Genomic DNA, 27,871 nt, shown 5'->3' with positions numbered 1-27,871 from the left:
AAATAATAACTTTTTAATGGTTATGTTCTTATATTTACCAGGAGCAGGGGGCCTCTATAGCTTCCTCTTGGATAAGAGTTCAAAAGCCACATCCTAAATCTAATGAAGCCAAAATAGAAAGTGTAGAAGAACACTGAAAGTCTATTCATAATAAACACAGGCATCAATTTAATAAGTTTGTGTGTGTGTATCCACTCACAAGTGGGTCTCATGCTTCTTAAAATAAGCCTGCCCTGCAGTCACCTTACAGAGAATTAAACTACAAACTCACCATACAAAACTAAAATAGAATTGAGCTGGAAGGGGCCTTGGAGGTCTTCTAGTCCAGCCCCCTGCTCAAGCAGGAGAACCTATACCATCTCAGGCAAGTGACCGTCTAGCCTCCTCTTAAAAATCTCCAATGATGGAGCGCCCATGATTTCTGGGGGCAAGCTGTTCCACTGGTTAATTGTCCTCACTGTCAGGAAGTTTCTCCTTAATTCCAGGTTGCTTTAATCAGTTTCCAACCATCGTTTCTTCTCCTGCCCTCTGGTGCTTTGGAGAATAATGTGGCCCCCTCTTCTTTGTGGCAGCCCCTCAAATACTGGAACACTGATATCATGTCTCCCCTATTTCTTCTTTTCTTTATGCTAGCCCAACCCAAGTCCTGCAGCTGTTCTTCTTATGTTTTAGTCTCTAGGCCTTGCAATTTTCCAATCTTTCCCCCCAACTCCAACCCATATTTCTCTAGCCATCAATGAAGCACCCTTTCTGCTGTCTAAAATTCTTGAATAAGTTGCACAGTACAATTCTACATAGACTTAGTCCATTTGAGTTCAAAGATATTTATTCCCAAATAAGAAAAATAAGGACTGCAGCCTTCTTATGCAGAATAAACATAATAAAACATAACCCAACGCCACTGTTGAAATTTGCAATTTCACAGCAACCTTTGGGGGGGAGGGGTGGAAGTAAACACTCCCTTTGTGTCCATCTTCCCCCTTTCTGAGCACTGGCTTAAAATATATAAACAAAATGTTGGAACGAAAACTATTCTGTGATTGTATCAGAACTTTTCTAAAGCAAGTTAAGCTTGTTCACAATGTTCCCCACAGTTGCTGAACCAGCCATTTTTCAAGCAAATATTAAATTCATGAGGTTCTAAATACAAAGTAAAAAGACAATGAATTGGAAGAAGTTGGGTACGGCTGTAGCTTGTACCTATTTCAGTTTGCCTTCATATTTAATTGGTTGCAGTGAGAACACGCCGCTGACAACACAAATATAAACCCTCCATTGATAAAACAGGCAGGAAACAAGCATGCCCAGAAAAGAGCCAGGACAGGAAAGAAGGTATATGAAAAGAAGGGGGTGTTGTGGTAGGTGGAACGAATACTGTAAGACAAAATTGTTTATTAGAGGCCAGTGTTTTGGTTTTGGCAGCTTGGAGGCCAGGATTTTGTTGTGAGCCTGCACTTTAAAAATGTGGTCTGAAGAAATTCATGACCGTGGGTGGGTGGGTGGATAGAATACACTAGTGAGGACAATTTCTAATTCCAGTAGTGCTGTAGAAAAATTCTAGAAGACTGAAGAAAGCAAGATCCCTTCTTCTGCAACCAAATCTTTTCACTTCTTGTAATAATTGTTCCTCACTTTTAACTGGTATTTAGTTCTTTAACTTATGCTTTTAAACGTTTGGTTGCTGTTTTGGAACTTTAGGAGCAATCCCTATTCTGAATCCACCCTCTGTTGCTAATGGACTTCTGCAATGACCTTGCCAGCTGAAGGACAGGCTTTAACAAATCTTTTTGGGGGGAGGGTTATAGATGGATATTTAGGGTAGAGATAACAGTCTCCTTGGACACAAATAATCACTGACTTGGTTTATTATAGGCCTAACCCCCAATCTGTGTACATGTTGGTCCTGGAGAAAGCTCAAGCAGAGAATTTTTGACCTCTTTATATACAGACAGAATTAATGTTCTGTATCTTCCATGAGCTCCCTTTACCACCCACAAATATTTATATCACTTAAATTGCCCTGTCACACAGGAGGGCATTCACATTGGCACGCTTGGATGCTTTCCCATCAATGATTCTGTCAGGAAAGATTTAGTGGCATTCTGCAATGGTATGTGGGAAAGTCCTTGGGAGACCAGGCCAAGAAAAGCTGCCAAAAGAATGGTCAGATAAATGAAAGTTCAGCCAAAAGCAGGAATATGGGAGGGGCAAGAGGCTCAGGAGGGACCCTCTCTAATTTTTTGAGCTGGATTGTACTTTCAGATTTGCAATTTTATTTTATTTAATTTTTTTTTAAAAAAATAGTCATCTATTTGTGATTTCTGTCCGGTTTACTCCTTGAGGTTAACCCATTCCTTATCAAGAGCATTTATGTATCTGTTCAGATTCTGAAATTGGGAGAAAAGCAGACACGCTAATTCTCATTTTTGGAGAATAACAGAATAACAGAATTGGAAGGGAGTCTTCTATACAACCCACTGCTCAAGCAGGAGACCCTATGCCATTCTGAACAATTGGCTGTCCAATCACCTAAAAGACTTCTTAAAGAAAAGAGGATAGACTGAATTCACAATTTTATTCTAAACTACTCATTGATTTCATATGGCAATTGCTAGCTACCTTTTCAACAGTCGGGGCCAGGAAGTCTCCAGAAGTGTAGCAAAATTGGGTGCCATAGCAGTGACAGTTAGAAGCTACTGGGCCCAACTATACCTTAGTCCTAGGTATGGATATGTTGTTATTGGATACCTGTATTCTGTATTCCTTCTTAACTTTTTGCCCTTTTTGTTGGTCTATGATGGTATACTTTAATTAAATATCTTGTGTTTCAGCCACCTTGATAACTGTGAGATCTTGGATTAGAATTAGATGAATTCTAAAGTGGGAAAGAAAAAAAAGTCTATTGTTTGAGACAATCTGGGTTGTAACCAAAAAGCTGTTCATGAGAACTGTAAGGCTAGAACAAAAGTGTGCTGACAGAAGAGGTAGGGGATACATGGTGGCCAGGAGACTTTAGTGGATTCCATTGTCTTTGTGGAGCTTAATAGCATCAACTGGAAGAGGGAAAAGAAGAAGCAGCCAATCACAGAGCAGTCCATCCTGCAGGGCAGAAAAAGGTAGTTGAAGGAAAGGGCAGCACAGCCAGATGGAACTAAGGGTGTCAATAGATTGCGATGGAACTTCACACATAACCACTCAGTAGTTTTAAGATGGCTCAAAATGGAGAGCAATACTTTCAAAGAGGAGCTTCACAGCTTGAGCAAGAGGTGTATTTCTGATAGGCTGAGAGTGGGTAATAAGAAAAATAAAATTTTAGAAAGCTGGATTCAGCACCTCAGGGTAAGAGGCAGTAAAAAGCCAACTCTGTCACACAAACAGAGCAATCTTTCTTTATCTGGAAGCCAGCAGATGATATATATGCATTCTCAGAAAGAATGGGGGGGCGGGGAGGGGAAGCAGAAAGCTGAGGAATGAGGATGCTAGCTTAAGAGATAAACAAATGAGCAGCAATTAATCAATTAGAGTTGTGCTTGGTGAATTTGCCCAGCAATGCAAACTATAAAAGCTGTGAAGGAGAAAGTCAAGCTGATTTTTTTTTTCCTCAGAGAAAAGTTTGTCATTCTCATATCCTGGAATGGCCAGCCCTCGTAGCAAGAGAGGTATGAGTAGAGTGCACCTAAGTATGTGAGCAAAGTCTTTCCTCTTCTCAGAACTCAGAGTTCTTATCAAGAACCTAGCTGGCTCTTAATTGGAATTCTAGGTGAAGTCCCAATGAATGGGTATGATTTTCCTGGACTGGACAAAATAACTTCCAGTTCCCAGGCTACAGTCACTTGTGAGCTATGGATCAAAAGTAAGGGGGGGGAGTTTGAACAGTTACTCAAAGGGGAGAAAGAGAGAAAGGAGAGGGATTGTAAGGGAGTGAGATTTATAAAAACACAGGGCCAGTTATATTTTAGCAGGAAAAAAAATATAACAGAGGGTGATAGAATCCATTCCTGCACTCAAGCAAATGACTGAGTGGCCTAGTAAGCAGAAATGATGGATCTGGCAATCACCATCATATAATTTGAGTCAGTAAGAATCAGAAACATTACCATCCACCCATCTCCAATGATATCTGTGTTTCAGGGTCAGAAAAAAAATAGCTCCAAATCAGAGTTTCATCTGAAACCTTTGTTCAACATTGTATTCAGTTTTGATTGCTCTTGGAAACCCTTTTTATTTATGCTGCTGCTCAGATCTTTTATAAGGGTGGTTTACCTTCTGGCAAATAAACCAGTATTTTTTTAATGTTCCTACTTTTAAAAAAATAAATAAATCCCTGAATGCATTCTTCTTTTACAAAAAAAAAGATAAATGTTTCCAACGTCGAGATTGCTCAAATGACAGAATACTTTACATTTGTAGTCTTGGGAATCTGAATTTAAAATACAGCCCAGCAACCATAATGCATTTCAAATGCAATTCAAGCATATCAAAAATAAAATAAAATAAAAATAAAAGTAGCAATTATACAATTTTGCTCATACCCTCCAACCTTCTGCAAATGAAATTTGAAGAAGATTGGACAGTATGAGCAAAATGCACTAAATATTTAAATACTTGTTTTAATACTTTAGCACACACACACACTGTTTAGAAAATTTCTAATTGCACTATTTCCACCCATTTCTGTCAGATTTCGACATTCAGAAATGCGAGTATTAGGAGTCCATATTAATAATAATGCTCTTCTCAAGTCAGCGTTATGATCCCTGCATTCTTCCCAAATTGGAGAATCTAATTGGAGCTGAAACCAACTCTTCCCGACTCTTATTCAGCCAACCCCTCCATTTATTGGGCTAATTCTTCTTAATGTGATCCAAAGCAATTGAGGACAGGATAAACCAGGTGTTCCCAACCAGGGGTGCTCGCACCCCCTGGGGATGCAAGACGATATCCCAGGGGATGCAAAAACTTTCAAAATTATAGTGTATATGCATAATTCATTGCCATTATTCCAAACTTTTGTAAGGGGTGTGAGAATATATCAGAAGCGTTTTAGGGGTGCGAGGTATAGAAAAGGTTGGGAACCGCTGGGATAAAGAGTGATACAAGGCAAATATGCTTTTCCCAAAGTTTCTACTATGCAAACTGTAGAAAGGGGCATTTCTCAAATGGCTACTATTACTACAGCTTGCACATCGGACATCAGAAAGAGGAAGAGCCAGTGCTTTTTTTTGTAAAAGAAAAAGGTGCCGGAACTCACACATGTTATACAACCCGCCTTGCCTACCCTACAAGGTTCCATCCAAAAAAGGTGCCGGAACTCCGTTCTGAGCGTTCTATGAGAAAAAAAGCCCTGGGAAGAGCAATTGCTTTCTGTGACTTTCTAGTGATTACACAAACCTAGAGAGATGGAAGGAATTTCTGAGACTGAGGGATTAAAAGGCTTGGATAATAAGAAATTGGTGGCACAGCTCTGGAAGTAAATAAAGGCATTTTTTTATTTTGGAGGTGGCAACAGAAGTTGCTTGGCTTATTCCTGATTCAGTGCAAAGCAGTCACAGATTGCTATAATTAACTCAACCTTAATTAACTTAAGGAAGGTAGCAATAAAAGCCTTCTAGTCATTTTTCTTCAGGTTTAAGGAGATTTGTCCATCACTTCCAATTCACAGGAATATCTTTTCACCTGCTTCTCACACCACCATTTAAAACAGAATGAATAAGAACCAGAATTTCACCCTACTTGCTACAACAGAGGTGTGTTAGGGATCAGCAATCCCATGAAAGGGAAGATTCATTCACTCCTAATTCATTGGAATGGACAGATCTATTAAATCTAAATGACAATAACAATGGTAATAATTTAAACACAGCCTAGTTTAAGTTCCATGCAAATGTGGTCAGGAGGAGACTATACAACATTGTGATAGTTTTATTAAGCTTCGCTTCTTAACAATGAGAAGTATATCCTGAATAGGAATAGCAGAAGTAGGAAGCAAAACTTTCTACAACTTTGGTATATTTGGAAAGCTGTTGATTCCTTAAGTAAAACTGTTGTTTGATGTTTGGTCAGGGCTGTTTGATAGCATCAGCCTTACATTTGTGGATTTTTCATTTGCATTCCATGCTTGATAGCAAGTGGAGATATTGCACTCAGCATCCTTTCTTGTTTTGGGATTAGAAATTGTTTGTAGATGAAGAACAAGAACTAGTCACTTTGGATTTCTCACTGTTCTCCAGGGAAGGTGAACTGATTATGTTTGTTATGCTCTGCTTGGATTCATTTCTGATTGGAAAGAAAAATGGAACTTAGCATATTGCAAAGAGCATACAATTATGCCTGATAAAATAAATAGATTCATCTGCTAGCAAATATTAAGTTCCTTACAGAAAAGAAGATGCATTCTTACTAAATCCGCAGTTAGCAAGGCATTAAAAACTTGGTTTTGTCATCAAGCTTGAGGCCCTGATAATATGGGTTGTATTGCTTGGGAGATGTTGCAGTTGTTCTTAGCTGTTTATGCTGTTATGTTATTTATGTTTTAACTGTTGATTTTTATATTGTTTTTATACTGTCTACTGCCCAGAGTCATATATGTGAGATGGGCAGCAATATACATTGAACAAATAAATAAGAAAAAAAGCAAACGAAAAAATTCCTGCAGCAGCATGCTCATGACTGGCAACTGGAAGCAACCTAGCAGTTTAGCCTCTAGCTCAGGGGTCTTCAGACTTAGCCCTTTTATGACTTGTGGACTTCAACTCCCAGAATTCCTCAGCCAGCGTGCTGATGCATTCTGCCTTTCTCATGCCGTGATCTCCAGAAAGATACCAGGGTTATACTTTTCAAAGTTCCCTGTGTTGGTGAGTGATATGTACAGAAGAATCACCTTAATCATAGGAGCAGTCAACAGTATAACAGCTTCATTCATTTTTAAGAAGTTCAACAGAAGGTTTTGTTCAGAGGACAGTTACTTCTTTTGGTAGCAGAAAGGTTATTATTTTATTCATGGGGGCACTCATGAAGAGCAACTAGGTGATTACATGTCTGCAGCTAACAGGCAGTTTAATTGTTAATTTTAGATTTTATACCACCCAATTTTTTTTCTATTAAAAATAAAATAGTGATTAGGGTCAGTGCTCAAAAATAAGGGTAAAAAGCTCTTTGCTTTTGGGTGGCTGATAAGTCTCTTACACCTTACCTGAAATATCAGCTATTAATATGAATTGTGTGAGTGTGCGTGCATATACACTTGTATGCTTCATTACGCAAAGCTGCTGTAAACATAGCAGAGAGATAGCTGCACACTTTTATCAAATGCTATACCTACCCTAATTGAGGACATTTACAACCTTGGCATTAATTCTCTGGAACTGTCATTCTGGCACTGCACCAACCCTTTCAGAACAAAACATTCATTTCCTTTACCTATTTTCTGGCACATCTTTTTCAGAGAAGACTGTTCAAGTAACAATCCTCCAGATATTAACAGATGTAGATTTCTTTTGCAGAAGCAAATTTCTTTCAGGGCCCAAGTTTGCTATAATATGTCTGATAAATCTATTGAGGATACCTTAAAAATGCTACTGCATATCAAGCTTTTCAAACTTGGGGTTTGCTGTTGCTGATTTTTTGGGGGGTGGGTGGGTGGGTGGGTGGTAGGGAAGGGGAGTGAAAGTTTCTCTGTGTGCATCTGAGTAGAAAACCAGGAAGAAGCAAATGTGGTTGAAATCCTCATGATTGATGAGTATGCTTTTGTTATAAGATGCTCATGGGATTGGTCATTTTCTTACTAGTGGTTTGCAGCTTCTGTGGCTTCCCCCATTTCAAATGGGGGGGGCATAATGGGGAAACACCCCTCTCCAGGAGCTTGAGTAGAGTAAGCAGTCTGGAAGGCTACCAAGTGATAGAACCCTATCTCCAATAATAAACTCCAGAAAAATACTCAAACCCTCTGATAATACAGTTAAGTTAGAAGAAGAAAACTTTATTGCATAAGGGAGAGGGGAAAATGTTTTAAACAATTATAAATCAGATTTTGGCCAGGCATTGGATAAAGTATTCAGTACATTTAAGAATCCCGAGCTTTTCCCCTCTCCTCATAAATTTATATCTGCAGGTCCAGATCTTCTTCTGCCTCTTTGTTGCTGTCTCGTCTTTGATGTTGATATAAAAATCCAACCAAGAATATCGCCTTTCCTTTGTTAATTGATACATAGGCACACATATTGCCCTGGTCACTCCTCAGCTTAGCTTTTGCAAAACACTCGTTTTGGGGCTTCTGTCTTGGGAAACAGCAGCCGATCCAGAAAATGGCAGCTGGACTGCCAGAGGGAGAATCCCACCCACAGAATGTCAAGTCTCAGTTGTTGCACTGATCCCCAACACCCTCTGGGCCTAACTCAAAATAGCAGTCATCACTTTTAAAGCTCTTTATGATATAATGCTGGATTATATCCAGGCTACCTTGAGAGAACTGAATCTGTCCATTTAGGCAGAATAGTTATATGCCTGTTAAGAATCCCTTTTCCACAATAAGCTCACTGAGAGGGAGCTAGGCGGCAGGCTTTCTCTGTCATAACTTCCACACTCTGGAGCATGGTTCCCCAGAATTAAATCAGTCACTTCCTACCTTGTTTTTATTTAGCAATTATTATCTGCATTATATTCACTGAGGGAGATGGGTGGTTAAGAAACATGAAATATAAATAAATAAAAATCTGTCTCTCGCTTGTCTGCTCAATGCCCAGAGTCTTAACTGATTGGGAGACATACAAATATGACAAATAATACATGCTGTGCATAAATAAATAAATATGTTTTGTTTTCCTAGTGATCATGATTCTTCTGGTCTCAGGATTTTCTAAGCAGCAGGACTCTTCACTGAACTGAAGATAAATCCTGAGAATAAACAGCATGTGCCTAATTCTTCCTTTACAATATTATAATTTGATATGCCTAGTCTGTCAACAAAGTTATTCAGTCTTTACACTGAATAATATATGTTCCCTTTTCTCATGAATAGATCATTTTTGATACTGATGGATTGTAATAGAGATGGGATAGTCATCTCCCTCTATTTTTTTTTCTAGATACTACTTCATTCAACATTCAGAAAGGGTTTAATTTCCTGCCACTGTAGTTCTGTACTCTCTGGAAATTCTTTGGATGTTCCCATTATTTGGCTAAGAGCTGCCTACTTCCAATTTGAAATTTCTTTGTCTCTGTCTCTGTCTCTGTCTCTGTCTCTGTCTCTGTCTCTGTCTCTCTCTCTCTCTCTCTCTCTCTCTCTCTCTCTCTCTCTCTCTCTCTCTCTCTCACACACACACACACACACACACACACACACACACACACAAACCTTGTATAGGCATGCATTAAATTTCAAAAGCTGTTTAAACTTAGCCAGGAAATCACATTGAGATGAATAGGCAAAGTCATTCCATGGATGCAGCAACATCATGAATATACTCACCCATGAGCAAAGATCTCTTAGGAACCCAATGGCTCAATTTCATAAACAGCTTTGTGGCTGAAAGCATCTGCAACCCATTATATAGGAAGAAATGCCAAGGTGTTTGGGAACTATTTTGTCAGGGGGAAAGCAGGTAGAGATTTTAGAACTGAATAAAAATAAATGATTTTCATTCATCTACTGTTTGAGAACAGAATGATTCTTATATAAGAGAACTGATGGAGGGCAGGTAGCTCTCCAGCTGTTTCTGAATGATATGTTCCAGCATCTTTCACCACATCTTTGCTGGGAAATATCATATGGTGACTTCTGGAGAACCAATGGTTTCCCATCTCTAAGATAACGGCTGGTTTTAATAATACATCAAACATATTTCATTACATAGGAAGTTAAAGCAATAAAATAATGAAATACACTTTGTGGTGTCATTGCTTTCTCAAATTGTGCTGGTGTGATTTTTATTTTATTTTTTTAATCTATTGTTAAAGTGACCATTGACGGTTCTGTCACTTATATTCTGCTCACATTATATTCTCCTCACATTCATCTGACCATGTTTTAAATACCAGGCCAGTGCCTTCGGTCTGCAGGCTGGGTTTTGATTTCTTTCGACTTTTTGACAAAGGATGAATGTATTAGAAGAAGAGGAAGGAGTTGGAAACCAATGAATATTCTACCTAACTGGTGATCCATTTCTGTCTCTCTTTTTTCTCTATTACACAAACTTTTGGCTTTATGTGAAGTATAAACACCTGGCCATCCTTAATTGGTTGTGTCTCATTACCAATTAATAGAGAAGAAAATAGGTACTTGAATCAGAACATATTTCTTTCAAACATTTTGATAATATTTTAATATCTATGTGCTTGATATACTTAAGTTATATAACCCACTAATGGATGGTTCTGTCATTCTAAACCTCTTCTCTCTTCCTTCCTGGTCAGAAGACCTACAGTTGAGATACTTTTAAGGCAGGGGTGTCAAACTGCCAGCTCACAGGCCGGATGCATCACGACAAAACCACACCCACCCCATTGCTGGCAATGGGGAAAAAGTCGTGATACGTTGTGACACGTCATGGGACATCATGAGTTTGACACCCCTGTTTTAAGGGATTAGAAAGAATAGCAGAAGACATACTCTGTGTGCCATAAGTTGTCATTCTTTCCATCCCAGCAAAATGTTGGAAGGAAATTATTGCAACTATCCATCTTCTGTCCATCAGCATCTCTGAAAAGCAAAATGGGAACAAATTTGGTGTGATAAGCCAATAAAAGAAAGATTGAGCTGAAAATGGACCAGATTAGGCTGTGGGGGAAAAAAAATTTCCCTAGTGGAAAAGCAGTTAAGCGGTAGCTAAAAATGCTGCCCTCTCCCTCCTAATTAGGTGACCAGAGTGAAGAATATGAATGTGAAATATAGTACGAGATTTGATATATTGCATACGTTTTTGCATTTCTTGGAATTAAATCATATCATAAATAGATAAAGTATCAGTGAGGGAAGCAGTTCAGACTAAATGCATAAAGCTGCTTACTTCCATGTAAGTGATCAATTCATATAATGCAAATAAAGTGATTTGTAAATCCCGGCCAAAGAAGTCAAAACCTGAGGACAGCTAAAGTACCAATGCATAAATATAAAGCACATTCAAATAAATCATCAAATTTCCATATTATCATAGCCTGTTGCATAAAATCAATTCTCAGTTGGACAGCCTTGACAAGTCAATAGCATTGAATTGGCAGTTCTGCTAGAAACAGTTGAGTTCATGCCCTAGAGGAATAAGACAGTCTACTGACAGTATCCCCATAGGCTGTTCTGTCAAAGAATGACTCTGACTGAAGTACATAGTTGTCTATCAGCTTCCTCTTGTAATATGGCACTTGATAAAATCTCCCTTATTTCAGAATAGAATCTAATAGCTCAAATCTCACTGTAATAAAATCTGTTCTGTGTTACCAACTCACACCTAGTCAGGTATTTTTTCTATTTGAAATGCCTTCTTATTCTTGGTCAACCATTTTCAAGATCTGATATTGGCAAGAAATTTTATATCAGTTTGGGTACTAATATTCACAATGCTCTGTTTAAAAGTTTCCTTGGCATGATATATGTTTAGGTATTGAACTGATAAACCATAACATGAAACATCTTTGGTAAATTGGTTTCCCACCTGGTGTTATGCAACATACTGTTTCGTTCCTCTAGGCATTATTTGGGTAATTGTTATGAAGGAAAGTTATCATTCTTACCTTTGTTTCATATGTAGCAATAAAAACACGATAGCAAAGTGTAGCATTCAATTTTTTAATAAGATTATAAAACAGCATAGTACAGGTATAAAACTGAAATAAATTACTTCAAAATGGATTATCAAAAGACTGAGAAAACTTGCACTGAGCAGGGAGATGATGTAGCAAAAGACAGACACAGAAAAACTCAATCAAATATTCCAATTTCTTTTAGTTTGGAATCCAACAGCAAAGCTATAAACATTATTATAAACATAAAAGGTTTCATTTCATCACTCACAGCTTACACAGAGCAAACTAGATTTGATATTACTTGCAGCTTACGTGCAAGTACAGCTGCCTGGTAGAAATAACAATGGTGGAAAGAATGAGTAAATGTCCAAACACTGGAAGTAGGTCAGGCAGTCTGGTGCCTTAATGTCAGGATATTGCAACATTCATTTCCTCCTTTGCTCACTTTGCCTTCCATCCTGTCATTTGCTCTGGTATCATCTTTTGTAAGGCCATCAAGCCAACCCACAGTAAGTATCAAGCTACTCAATTGGAAAGCTTTTGGCTCTGTTCTAGCTGAGTTATTTTTGAACAGAGACCATGCAACCTTCCCTGGACAATTTAAAAAATTGAACAATCCCAAAGTCAAATTTTTTAAAGTATATCATATCATATCATGTCACATCATCATTATACATATTGAAATATTAGCTCTAAGTGGAAACAAACAAACAAACAAACAAACAAACAAACAAATAAATAAATAAATAAATAAATAAATAAATAAATAAATAAATAAATAACCTTAGTGCAATGAAATCTGTATCCTGAGATTCTTGTTGGCAACTAGGAGGAAAGTAATAGAAGGCAAGATTCTGGGAAAGGTATCTGAATAGACTCAGAAATACTACAAACTACAGCATTCATATTTCACTTGAACACCTCCCCCCAAAAAAGGAAAAAAGGATCCCTATTTTATTATAGTGATTACTGTATGCACTCTTAAACGTCCTAATATTAAATATAAACATTAGCTTTCTTTCCTAATCTGCTGCCTAACTGGAATATTTTTATGGTCAGTAACGAGGGTTTTTAAAATTTAAAATATAATTGATGCATCTCTGGCATTTTTCAGTTTCCTGAATAATATTATCCAACCTTCCACTCTTCTTGAAAGAAAAAAGCTAGAAGTAAGTCAAGGTGCATTTCTTGAACAAACAGATTACCAAATAAGCCAATAGCTTTACAAGAGAATAATCAATGGGCTAAAATCTCTTGCCTTGCTGACCTTGTCTACCCATTATTAACTCTGCTTAGGAAATCCACCTGGCTTGGCACATAATTGATAATGAGTGTTCTGTCTTTGCGAATACTGCTCAGCCACTTACTCGTGAGGAAAAATCCCTTTCCACTGAACAAGGCAGGATTTGGTAAGATAAACCCCTTTTATTTTGACACAGCTTTCATGGAACAAAACTCCAACCAGTTCTTTAGCTGTTGAAATGAACAAGATTCAGTCTGAATTCTCAGCTGGAATGCTCAGGGTTTGAGTCACTCAAACAAAGAGAAATCTGACAAACCTGGTTAAATATCCAAGAATGCTGAGGCAAGAACTCCAACAACAGAAGCACAAAGCCATAGCATGAACGGTTGCCTTCAGCAACCAGCCCCCCCCCCCCCCGCAACACCTCTCCTCTTTATAGTCCAGCCAGGGCATGGCTTCTTAGAGTCTTTTACTTTTCCTGGAGAGCTGCCCCAGAGCCCTCCGCTATGCTGCACGCCTTTTTTCCCTGTGCATCCATGCATCTGGAACAGGCCCCAGCTGCTCCTCATCTTTGCTCAGTTCGGGCTCCCAACCCCGCTGTCTCTCTCTGCCTGAGCTTGAGTAGATGGGCCCAGTGTCACATCAAGCTCTGAGTCTTTGCTCCTCAGAGCCTTCCACAGACTCCAATGTGATCCCAGGCAACCCTTCCTCCTCGTCCGATTCATCTGACCCAGTTGCCCTCTCAAACTATTGTTGGGTTTACACATCTTAGAGAACAAACTCCCAAGGCAGGGTTAACTAGCTCTCTATTTCAGTTTATCTTAAAAATAAAATTACATTTAGGCACAATCAATTTGTTAGACACAAATTGAAATCCACTCTTTGTGTTACAAATAGAAAAGAAGTTTATTAGACTTCACAACAAAGTCTAAAAAAATAACGGTTTGCAAAGCGTGGTGGATTCAGGAAGGCAAACAATGCAGCCAAGCACTGAACCACACCCCAAATTCCAAAATCACATATTATTATACATCCTATCACGACGCCCCATTCCCTCCCCCATGGCCCCATTGGCTTAGGCTTTGGAGGTTACAATCTATCAGAAGCGCCTAAACAGAATACATTATCTCTGCCCCTGTTTGCTTACATTATACTAATAAGATCCCTCCCCTACTACCCTGTTTCTAGAGGAGAGATGTCTCCCATCTTCTACACCTGCCAGGGGTACCAGGCACCAGAAGGTACTTAAAAACAATTCCTAGATGGTGACTCACAATGGGCCCCATGGTAACTCCTGTTCTCCCCCTCCCTCCACTTAAGACCTGTATTTTTCCCCATATACTCAAAGCATCTACTCAGGCAATTGGTTATAAAATGATTATTATAAAATATAAAATATGATTACATGATAATACCAAAAGCATATATATATTTATTTTTAAATTTCTTCACTACTTCCAGTTATTTTCCACAAATTCTAGTTACTAAATAGCTGATACTTCATTTTCTTTGTGTGCATGCGGTGTGGTCCATTAAGCGGTCAAGTATATCTAAGGGTTATATGCTTAGACCAGACATGTCAAACACAACGCCCGGGGGCCGGATCCTGCCCGCGAAGTGGTTTCATGTGGCCCGCGAAGCCACCCTGAAAACAGTGAGGGAACGGCCCCCACTGCCTTGGCCCTGGCCCAGAGACCCTCCTTCTGCCAGAGACCCTCAGATCTGTCCCACTCCTGCCCAGGCCCCCATAGGCACCCTTGATGCAAACGATGTAGAGCTGGCCGTGCCCACCCAGTAGGCCATACGCACTCTAGCCACGCCCACCCAGTAGGCCACGCCCACCCGGCCCCTTGAGGGCAACTGCAATGCTGATGTGGCCCTCAATGAAATTTAGTTTGACACCCCTGGCTTAGAAGGTTCATCTTACTACCTATGTAACTGCTTGATTTTAGAGCTTGAGCTATATACGTGCTGCCTAAAGATGACGGAAGTTAATATCTAAAGCCATATAGAGATTATTAGATATTGGAAGGCTGCTACAAACAAAGCATTAAGCTAAGCCAATGACAGGGTGAGGTGATCATCGTCTCTATGTATTGATGTGACTGAAGTGAGTGTGATACAGACTGGTAGGAAACTGCTACATCCTTGAACCTCATGCTTTGAATATCAAGTCCCCAGGGAACTTATTTGGCCTCTCTGAAGCAAGTGTATTACACTTACATCCTTAACTGGTAAACCAGGTTAATGTTCCTCCATCATCTGAATAGGCTTAGGGGGTATTGAATAACCAGTGCAGGCCTGCCTAGGCCTTGAACTCTGAACAGTTCTCGAACTTTGAACCTTCTCAAATGTTTGAATGGCCCTTTCCTTTCTGACTTTCTGACTCTTAGGAAGTTTCCGAAGACTTGATTGTTCCATCAAGCCTTGGGGTGAGTATATGTACACACACACACAGACACAGACACACACAGACACACACACACACACACACACACACATATATATATATATATATATATATATATAAATGGAATTAAAATAAAAATAAAAATAAAATAAATTATATATATATATATATATATATATATATATATATATATATATATATATATATATATATATATATATATATATATATATATATATATATATATATATATATATTTGTGTAAATTACTAACAAAGAATTAAAGGGAAACTGAGATGCATTTCTGACTCCTTAGTCGTCCTCAGTCATATATATATATATATATGTATATATGTATATATGTATATATGTATATATGTATATATGTATATATGTATATATGTATGTATGTATTCTGCAAGTGTGTTAGAACTAATAGAACTAATATTCGGAATTTTTTTACATTTGAATTTTAGATAAGATAAGATAACCTTTATTGTCATTTTTTTTTACTGTGGACACAACGGCACACATCAAAAATGAAATTTAGTTGCCCGCTCTCAAAGTGAACACATACATGACACACACCTAACATACTATAAACAACATATGTATAGACCCACACCCCTACATATACATAACAAATAAATATTAAGCACTCTCCATCTTGAAAATATAACGGAAGGAGGAAGCTTTAGAGTTTACAAGGTTAATACTGTATGGAACAAAACTGTGACTGAATCTGGATGTTCTGCTTTGGATACCACGAAGCCTTCTCCGAGAAGGTAACAAGGAAAACAGGTTGTGAAGAGGATGTGTAGTGTCCAAGATCATCTTATGGACCCTGCTCAAGCAACGCTTCTGTGCTATGTCCTGGATGGAAGGGAGGAAACTGCCAATAATCTTTTCGGCCACCCTCACCACTCTCTGCACCGCCTTCCTGTCTGAAGCAGTGATGCTTCCAAACCAGACTGTGTTGTTGTATGAAAGGATGCTCTGAATCGTCCCCCTGCAGAAAGTGGTCAGGACAGGGGAAGGAAAATACAGGCGTTGCTGTGCCCGCTTCACCAGTTTCTCACTGTTGAGCGACCAAGCCAGCCTACTTGTTAGCTGCACGCCCAGGAATTTGATGCTAGTAACCATCTCCACAAGTGAAGCATTAATGCACAGAGAAGTGTGGCTGTGCCTGCCTTTCCTGAAATTGACAGTGATCTCTTTGGTTATTTAGTCCATAATTGTTCCATTGTTGTGTTGTAACTGTTTCTTTAAAGTTTTATGAAGATTTTATCATATAAGGTTTTTTTTATTCTGTCTCTCTGTCATAGCTAAATAAATATGTATTTATGCATCCTAATAGGTGGTGTTGATTTTGCATGACCTTTCTATTATTTTTCTTAATGTCCCTCTTTCCTTCTTTGCACAGATTTCTCATCATTTCCCACGAGTGAGTCTTCCTTCTTTAATCTAATGGCTAAATTCTGTACTACCCTATGGGTGACATGTAACTTTATCCTGAATAAATGCATTCCTTTCTCCATATGTATTTGACAGAAGGAGACTACCGTATTTTCCGGCGTATAAGATGACTGGGCGTATAAGACGACCCCCTACATTTCCTGTTAAATTATAGGGTTTGGGCTATACTCACCGTATAAGACTACCCCTCTTCCAATGCACACCAAATAAAAATTAAAAAACATCAGATTTGTGATATGGTAATTTTAATTCAAATGCTTATGACATGCAAGTGCTTAGTAGGAAAACTGTCACTTATAAACATAAGGCTGTTTGTCATCAAACATGTAAACATAAAACAGTGCAAGTGGATTAAACTATAATAATAATAATAATAATAATAATAATAATAATAATAATAATAATAATAATAATAAGAAGAAGAAGAAGAAGAAGAAGAAGAAGAAGAAGAAGAAGAAGAAGAAGAAGAAGAAGAAGAAGAAGAAGAAGAAGAAGAAGTAGTTGGAGGGGACCTTGGAGGTCATCTAGTCCAACCCCCTGCTAAGGCAGGAAACCCTATACCATTTCAGACAAATGGCTGTCCAGTCTCTTCTTAAAAACTTCCAGTGTTGGAGCATTCACCACTTCTGGAGGCAGGTTGTTCCACTGGTTAATTGTTCTAACTGTCAGGAAGTTACTCCTTAGTTCTAGGTTGCTTCTCTCCTTGATTAGTTTCCATCCATTACTTCTTGTCCTGCTTTCAGGTGCTTTGGAGAATAGCTTGACTCCCTCTTCTTTGTGGCAGCCCTGATTCCAGCAACTATTCCCTATTTTCCTAATTCACTTTTTCACTTTTCCTAATTCACTCTAAAGCTTTCCCTGCGCAGAGCCTTAAGTAACACAAGCTGCCTGCAATTAGTGCAGGTTCGCATCCCACCAGGCTCAAGGTTGACTCAGCTTTCCATCCTTCCAAGGTAGGTAAAATGAGGACCCAGATTGTTGGGGGCAATAAGCTGACTTTGTAATAATGCTGCTTGGAGGGGGTGTGTGAAAGCCCTAATAAACAGGCATATACACAGAATGAAGGCTATTGCTAAGCACATTGATTTGTCCTTTAAATTGTAAGGCACCCTGAGTCTTCGGAGAAGGGCAGGATATAAATGGGATTTTTAAAAAAAAGACCAAATGGGAGATCCGCTCCAGGTTTTCCAGCCAGCCCGCCCAGTTCCTGAGTCAAATGTGTCCTTAGAGCTAAGCCGCTGCTCTGCCTGCTGCCTTCCCCACCTGCCTTTCAAGTTGGGATATACTACAGCTGCTCTTCAACTTTAGAAGAAAAGACGCCAAGACCCCAGCCTGTAAAAAATCACAGACTGCAGCTTCTTCTCCAATTGGTCCCGCTTTTCCTGCGCAGACTAAATGGGAGATCCGCTCCAGGTTTTCCAGCCAGCCCTGTCCCTAAATTTTCAGCACCCGTATAAGACGACCCCTGACTTTTGAGAAGATTTTCATGGGTTAAAAAGTAGTCTTAGACACCGGAAACTACGGGTATATGCAAGAACATGAGTGGGGCAATTGGATTGGATTCATATCTTTTAACTGTTATTTGCTTTCACATTGTTCTTCCTGGGTATTCTTTTGGCTTATTGTTGTAGTTATTTTTTAATCCTATGTATAAGTCAGTTCTATATTAAGTGTAGATCTATCTTTGTGACTAAGCTGGGAAACAAATTGAAAAAAAAATGAATGAATAAATAAGAATAATAGAACTATCCTTTAATATTTTAGTTAGAACTTTTAATGTTTACCGCCTAAACCCATTTTGAGTCTCTTTTGTACAATGAAGTATGGAATTGTTCTTTTATTTTTCAAACTCGCTGAAAGATTCCACTATCTGCAACCCCCTTCCCCAAAAAAACTAGTCTAAGTCAAAATATGTTTGCACAACACACTGTCAAAAATCAAGTTTATGTTGCTTTTACATGTTGGCTAACAATAGTATTCTCTAAGGTGCTTTTCTAAAAGCCATTCTCTTGTATTTCAATCTACTTGATGGGGAACTGCAGCAATTTGCAACTAACACAGTTATCAGTCATTTAAGTACAATTAGGCTATCTAGTGGAATTTTAAATATATCAAATGAAGAGGGGGGGGAGTGTATAAAAGCCCATAATTTATGAAGAAAATTTTTTAAAAACCTGGATTTTCTCTGAAATTATATTGGGCTAGGCTGGCTGCCAGCAAGTTTGGCTATTCCTTGATATCTTTTTGATGTGGTGCTAGAATGATCCTGAAATTGCTTGACATGATTACAATTCCATAGTTAATATCTAAAGTCTTGGGAAATGTTGGCATTCAGACTTATTCAGAGTCTGTATGTCTTTGCTGGATTTAACTCTTTTGATAATTATATTCTTATTAAAATGGTTTGTTCTTAATATAAAATAGAAATAAAGATAGGAGGAAAAGGGGGTGCAGGGTGTGTGAAGTGAGGGAAGAAAAGAAAAAAAACCAAAAATCAGTGCTTCCAAATTCTTTTGGTGTAGTAAGTTACCTAATGGAGTTATAATACCAACTTATTACATATACCAAATAGTAATTATTCACCATTTCTATAACAATAGCTGACTTAATCCTCTTTCAAGCATAAAGTTCGGGAATAGTTTCCAAATAAGAATAAAGCTATTTACAATCTTTTCCCTAATTAGTGCAGTCAACTTAATCATTTTTAACTAGTTCCATCATCTCTTTGATCCATTCCTCCATTGTGTGAGTCAACACTTCTTTTCATTTTGAGGCATATAGAATTCTTGCAGCCGTCATCATATATAGTATCAGAGTTCAATTTTTCTCCCAATTTCTTTATCTAGTAGTCCTAAATGGCTTCCATGTAAATCCATGTTAAAATCTTCTGAATTGAAACCTGAATCTGTTCCCAATAATTCTTTGCCTTATCACAAGTACACCACATATAATAAAAAAGTATCTGCCTTACAATTACATTTCCAGCAAACATTTGAAACACCCTTATAGATCTTCAAACATTCTTTTGATACTATTTTGATATTATAAAAGTTAGCTTCACCATGTCTCCATCAAGGTTAATGCAACATGAATTTTGAAATATTGGTTCTTATTGAAAAGGATGTGATCTAAAAATCTATTGAAATGTTTGTGGGCTTTTGTTAACCTCCCCCAAGCCAAAAAAAAAGGCAAAAGGGAAAAGATAGATATAGACGTATATGTATATGTACACACATACACACACACCTTCTCCCTTGCCCCACAGCTACAATTTGCCACTTAAATATTTTATATACATTTTCTTTGCATAATATACAATGTATTTTGGTCATTATTACTCATTTTGTTTGTATCATTGTAATTGTTATTATTACATAAAACAACCCAGATGCTTTTCTCATGTTGAAAATTCTAGGCTATTCTTCCACATCTACTGATTTAGATTTAAGGTTTAATTAAGAAATACAAATATTTCCTGAAGTTTCCCAGTACAGTAGTGGATCTTTTGCAGCAATAGATCTTGAAGCAGGCCTGAGTGTTAATTTTAAATAAAGCTGTTTTCCCCAGTTTATTATTCATAGCTTAGTAGATCCCAAAATTCTGGGTATTGAGCTCAGCTGTTTCTTTTTTTCCTCTAACTTTTAAGGTATTTGTAATGTATTGGCTTTACACTGTTTTCTTAAATGCCTTGGGTCACTTACTGAAATGTCTGACCTAGATTTCTGTGTTGTAATGGTTGCTGTTACTGAAGCCAGACTTACTGTCTCCAGGCAGATAATTAGGTTTTGGGCAGGAAACTGTTACTTCAAACCTATTGGTCGCCACCTAGAGGCTAACAGTATAAATAGCTGCACAGTAGCCATTAGGGCTGCTTCTGTTCTCAGTTAATAAACTTGTTTACTGTTTCAACACTTGTCTCGCTTAATGCCTAAAGAACAGAAGATATAACAGTATTGTTTCTGGTAATGTACCTGTTGGAAGACCCTAAGCAATTTTACATCTTTTTACTGAATTTATACAATACTTCTGTTAACACCTACTGAAGGCAAAGACACTACGTTATACTATTTTAAAACTTTCAAATTCCATTTATCTTTACTTTGTCAACTTAATGTTCCAATAAGTAATGATTTCACACTTTCAATCTGTTCCTGAAATGTGTTAAAGTGAAAACAAACAAACAAATGAAGCCTGATTTCCAAATTATACTTCTTAGAAAACAGCTTCCTTTTATAAAACTCCATTGTCTTTGGGAATATTGACCTCTTTAGTTTCAACCAGTAATTTAGAAATCAATAAAGGCTTGCAGCTACCAAAAAAAGCTGACTTTTGTTTTCTTTCTTTTATGCAGGATACAATTCATCTCTTGCACTTCTAATTCCCTAAAGCAGAATCAAGACTTAAAATAATTTCATATTAGTTCAAGGATCTTGCCATACTTGAACATCTTTGCCTTCAGAAATCTTGTATTCCACAGAGAAATTTCCCACCTAAATGACACGCCACAGAGAAAATCTATCCACACGGTTGCAAAAATGACTTAATAGCACACAATCAAAGTACATGCATTTTACATAGTAGACAAATTTCCCTTCATTTGTATAGGCATTGTAGAGAAGCAAAGAGTGACCTTGGAGGAGGTATGCAGAGACTTTTAGCAAAACATAAGGTTATTCAGGAAAACAAAAAACGGTGAAAAAGAAGCTTAACATTGTCCCACTTTGACTCTATTGGGTATAAAAAGAAAGGAAGAGAAAATGCTAGATGTGAGTCCTTGAGGTAGACCAGGTCTGGAAATGGAGGCCACAAAAAATATTAGAATTCTTGGAAACCTGATATATATCATAATTTGCCAAATAGGCAAATTATTTTCATTCCATTCCTCAATCAAGTATGTACAGATTTTGTATGGTTGTGTATGGCATTAAATTCACAGCAGTGTGGAAAGGAAAGGTGTACATATGGGCTGAAGAATGCTTCTGCAAGCATAAGCTACCAAAAGATTTTCCAGAATTTATTTAAATCCAATGTTTTAATTAGACAAAATAGAAATTTAAGCAACAATTCCACTGAATTTAACTGAGAGACTTATGCTTTCATTAGAACAATTATGTACCGCTTAGATTGTAGATTCCAGTATAGGCACATTGTTTTGTCAACTGATTTCACTTTTAATTCCTGACATTTTTTCCTCCCAAACAAAGGCTTAATTATTGTCCTTCTAAAACAATTTTTGCATCATCCTTCAGTAGGCAGGGAGTAAAACGGGCTTTTGTGTTCTTAATTAAGCATTATGTGTGAGGACATGGCTCTGTGAAATCAGATTTAATTTACATTGCTGGCAAGAGATTTATGTTTCTAAAAGTCTAGATTATATTCCACACCACCAGAATGCTAGTATACATAGACCTAATATATTGCTTTCAATGGCATTACTTTATATTTTTGAATGTCAATTGTATTATGAACTGTACTGGATCAGACCCATTCTAATATTTTGTGTTTGTCCTTAATAAAAATTGCTAAAGACCTTGCTGGGACAAAAAAAGCTTATATAATCAATTATAAAGCAAAAGAAGTTAAAACTGTACTAATAAGCTGTCAAAAGAAGTATAATTTATCTCTGCGATTACTATACTGTTCTTGTAATTATAGACTTCTGTAGTGAAAAATTTCCACTTATGTGAAGTCAGAATGAAATAGAAACACAAAGAAAAGAAGAAAAAAATACTTTGCTAGCCAAGGCAGAAAAAGGAGTTTTTTCCCCCAAGGAAGATATGTGCAATATTCCAAATATTTGCTACTTGGGAGATCTGTTTCTTATATTTGTGGTTACTTGCAATATTGAGAACTTTAGAAATCAAAGGCACAAATTAAGGTGGATTTGCTTAGCAGGGACTCCCCTTATGGCCATATAGGACCCCTTTTGATGGAGGCTGAATTACCTTTGATGCAATGTTATTGATAGTCAGCCAGACTTAGGAGTAACTGCAATGTTTATTGCTTTCATTAAATGACAAAAAGGACAAGGACACCAGAAAGAATGCTGTTAATAAGGAACCAACCAGACTAACTAAGATGAAAGGTTTTATATGCCTAGGTTTCTTGCAATGCTTGGTTTTTAGCTAAAAAAGTGTATCTGAAGGGACAGTTGTGCCAGTTTATACTAATACATACATTTATATTTTTGCAAATGAATTACACAAAGGTAATGAAATTAAAAAAAAACAAAGAATAGTCCCTATTCGCATGAGAAATTATTTCCAATCAGAAAGCAAGGCACAAATACATGTACAAAGAAGAGATTCTGTGAATGTGATAATCTGTCTGGATGTAGACTTAAATGCATGGAACATCAGTTCTATACACTCTTTCAGCCTCAAAAAAAATGAGAGTCTGATTGAATTAGTTTATGAAACCTATATAGGATATCATTCACCCACTTGTGCTTTATATATCTTCTGAGAAATCCTTGTCCTTTCGGCTCTCTTTTGTGCAGAACAGTACTCACAATAGCTGAGTGTGCTAGAGGGGGAGGTTTTTAGCAACTGGAATTCTGTCAGATTGTTCAGATGCAGAAATCTTTTATTGATCTGCTTGACTTCTCCTAAGCAAGCTAAAACAAGATAGGCTTTTTCATTTGTCCAGAAAGATGTTATTGTATGATAATAACAGTGGGCATGGCACCAAAATAACACTTGGACTCCAAAAATGAGACTGTCCAACATCACTTTTAACATATTCCAATCTACTTGGAATTAACACAAGCTATGTATCTCTAGCCTAAGCTCTCTAGAAATGTTTTCATCACTAACAAGGTTGATTATTGATGTACCCAGGACTGATTGGATAAGGTCTTGATGCTGTAACATAATAGAGTTTCTAAATGCTTTAAATCTGATTCCTAGTTACCAGTAATTGCTTCTGCAAGCATTCGAAAAAGTATTTCTGTCCAATCAGTGAAGTCAAATACACACCAATTCAAATTTTATAGATTAATTAGTCTGTTTAATTAGTGTAACACTTTGGTATATGTCTAGAATGCAAATCAAATGAACAAATTAATGTAATAATGTTTTCAGCATAATTTCTGAATTCTTTTACCTTCATTACTATTTCCTCAATTCTGTGCAAGCTTTGGTATTAGTATTATTTTCCATCCATTCTATGCAGTTTTCCAAGCTATGAAATATCTCCCCAAATGCTAACACTATGTAATGAAAAATATTAATTTATTAGGCAATTTGGCTTAAAGCACTTGATAATGTATAAATATGTTTTTGCATCCCGTGTGTGTTTGTCATTTTACCTTATGTTAATATCTTTAAATATTAGTCTTGAGAAGATTGTTCTATAAGCTTCATTTCTCTGAGTGGTCATAAAATGTCTTTTAAATTAAGCTTTGTCCAAGACAAGGACATGTCTTGGTTATTGCACAAGCTATTCTCTAGTGTTTAGCCTAGAAACTTGGAATACTGAAGCTCTTACACAACATACATCGTGATCCACTTAGACCAGACATGTCAAACACAAGGCCCGGGGGCCGGATCCGGCCCGCGAAGTGGTTTCATGTGGCCCGCGAAGCCACCCTGGAAACAGTGAGGGAACGGCCCCCACTGCCTTGGCCCTGGCCCAGAGACCCTCCTTCTGCCAGAGACCCTCAGATCTGTCCCACTCCTGCCCAGGCCCCCATAGGCACCCTTGATGCGAACGATGTAGAGCTGGCCATGCCCACCCAGTAGGCCACGCCCACCCTGGCCATACCCACCCGGCCCCCTGAGGGCAACCGCAATGCTGATGCGGCCCTCAGTGAAATTGAGTTTGACACCCCTGACTTAGACCAATGAGTATTAATCAAGCTAATCATTTGTGTATAATTAAGGAGAAATAGATATAAGTTACTCACAGCTTTTCAATTATTTTCACTTAAATCTCAACTAACTGTATAATTTCTTTGTCAACTCTAGAGAAGTAAAGAAAGCATGTCCTCATACGTAGTGTGAAATACAGATGGAACTTCCTTCCTGCTGAAATAGTGGGAAAATCTTTGTTAACTCTAGCATTATATATGATCATTGGAAATCTATCTATAGGCTGTCACCAGTTTGGGTATCTATGGACAGTTAATATATATGGTTTTGGGATCTTTTAATAACACTTGTAGATTTGTTGTCTTTGAGAAAACATATTGGAAATAGCAGTATATGCGTAATATACAGACAGACAATTTAACTGCTGATACATTTGTGGTATGTATATGTAAAACACTATTGAAAGGGTATTGACACGTCTGAACTTCAAACTTTGATGTTGGACAGGAAAACCCATGGACAGCCAAGAAAACAACTCAAAGGACAATGAAATAAATCAACCTAGAGTTTTCACACAAAGCACAAATGGCCAGACCCTGATTAATCATATTTTGGATATGTTATGTGAAGGCCTAGCACCCTGGAGAAGTCTATAATGCTGCAGAAAGCAGGGGGAAAAGTGAAGAGGAGGACAACAACCAGTAGCAAGGTGAACAACAATGAGTACATTGTTGGAAGATCTGAAAAGCCCAGTTGGACCAGATTTTTCTGGAGGAAAAATCTTTCTACACTGTCATTAAAAGTCAATATCAACTTGATGGCACATAATTAGTTGAAGTCATGTTCACACAAAATGATGGGAGTAGGAGGGTTATGCCAGGCAACTTCAATCATTCCCATTACCATCACAACCCTAGTTGAAATATCCTTGGTTGTGCTCCTTGCTTTTGTGTATCGATAGGGAGAGGTGTGGGGAATGCCTGTGAATACCATGCTATTTGAGCCATCTCATAATTTCATTTGGATGGGCTACAGCAAAACGCAGAGCACTTTGGAAGCATCACTTTCAATAAGCAGTTGGCTGAAGTTACCAAAAAAATATTCTTTTTTTTTTGTCACTAGCTAATTGAGCTACTGCTCCTCTGGCTGTTCTTTCTCTGCTTGGCAAAGTTACAGAGATCTCTAAATCCTTATGAGGCTGCCAGGAAGAGATTAGGCAGGGAAAGAAAGAGGCCATAGAGAATGTCTACCGAATAACAAGGGCCCTTTTGAAATTAAAAAAATGTGGCAACTCTTGAAACCCGCTCTCAGCCTGGACCACCGCAACTCTTCTCTGCCTTTATATGTGGGGTGATATTTAAGAAGGGGGCTGCTGACAAGATGTGACAAATTGGCTGCTTTGATCGGGCTTGGCACTGAGACCTTCTGAGTTATGGTGTTAATATGACTGAAAAATGCACTTGTAACTCTGTGCGGATTATTGTCTTGTAATAAGCGGCGTAATATATTTTACTTACGACCCTGGAATTTGATTGTAAATTCTAGTTATATCTGAGGGGAAGAGGAAACCCTCTCGGGAGATTTGTATTTTTGCCAACACAGAAAGTAGTTATTGATCAAGCTGGCTGTCTGAAACAAAAGATCTGCAATATGTGAAAATGGAAAAAGATTAGCGGAGGAGGCACATTATGCCCTTGAATTATGGCCTGATTGATCTTTTCTTTTCTAAATGCTGAAGCAGCTGCTCTCCTATCTTGATAGTTTTATATCTTCTCAAAGCACCTCAGTATGCTTTTGTGGTTTTTCTAAGACTAGAGGGACTATCACTTCGTGAGATGATAATGCGTGGAGAAGGAACTCCTATCTCACCCTGGAAGGGATGCCCAATTTCCCTTCCTAATAAATTCTAAAAAAAGAGAAGAGAAAGAATTCCTTACAGTTTATCTTTTACTGCTTCTTATCCATTTCTGTAAGCATAAAAAGATTTCAGTCTGAAACCAGTTCTCTTGACTGACATTCCACCTGCATTTTAAGGCTTGTGTCATTGTTTCATAATCTTGTTGTCAAGGGTGTCACTTCATGGAAATTTTACAGATCCCTTCACCACAGCAATAAGAGATTAACAAGCAAGGCTTAAAATGGCCTGCAAATGGGCTTTAGGTTTTTGCTGCTATGAATGAGTAATCAGTGGCAGAATTGTTTTTTAAGTCATGATTTTCAGTTGCTTATGGCAAGAGATTACCTAGGATCCAGCATCCAAAATAATTAACAGGAAATTACACTAGTAAACGTAACCCTAACTTATGAATACATTGATCATAATATTGACATTGTCCCCTATTCATTTCTCTATCTCTGTGGGGAAATGACTCCATGGACTCTAAATTCTGAGACCTTAGGATTATCTGTGAAAAATGCCAATGGTGAAAAACAGTTTCCAGTATTAGCTGCTCAAAATATCTCAGATCTTGACTGATTTAACATATTTAAAGCTATCTCCTCTATCTTACCATCATTCATCTACCTTGGGCTCCTTGTCAAGCCTTGTGTGATTGGCAAATTCAGGAAATCAGATCCACATGGATGTCTAGAAAATTTTTTGTATTGCTAGCAGGATTGTACAGCCTCAGCACAAGGACAGACATGCTGCAAGATACCTTATGTGAGACTAAGCTGAAGCTGCCATATCTAAAGATGGCATAAGCAGGAGGACAAAAATTCAGAAATCTTTTTTTAAAAAACAAGTTTTATTGGTTATTCAATTAAAATCTACATATTTAGAAAGCATCATGATGACTGGGTAATCAGAGATTCAGTAACAGAGTTTTCAGTACATAATTCAGGTTACATTATCAAAACATCCTTCTCAATTTCCCTTAACATTTCATACAACCAATTTAAACTGATAAATTTCTAGAAATAGCATGGTCAGTTAAAAAAATTGTCAATTCAATTTCATTGAGATATATCTATTTCCTGTTATTAAATTTTGCCTAATTTTGATTTTAATTATATTATTCAAATTTAGTCTTTAACATCCCAGATCATATTCACAACCCAAGTTTCCCTTATTTCATTACAGCAAAAACTATAGCGTCTAACAACAACACAGTGGCTGAGTGGCTATGTACTACCTAATAAACATTGTCTGTTTCACATCCTAATACATCACACATTACTGACAGGACCACAGCCTAT

Source organism: Vipera berus (assembly GCF_964194415.1).
Source record: "Vipera berus genome assembly, chromosome: 1".
NCBI classification, from domain to species: domain Eukaryota; kingdom Metazoa; phylum Chordata; class Lepidosauria; order Squamata; family Viperidae; genus Vipera; species Vipera berus.
This window is presented reverse-complemented; position numbering follows the sequence as displayed.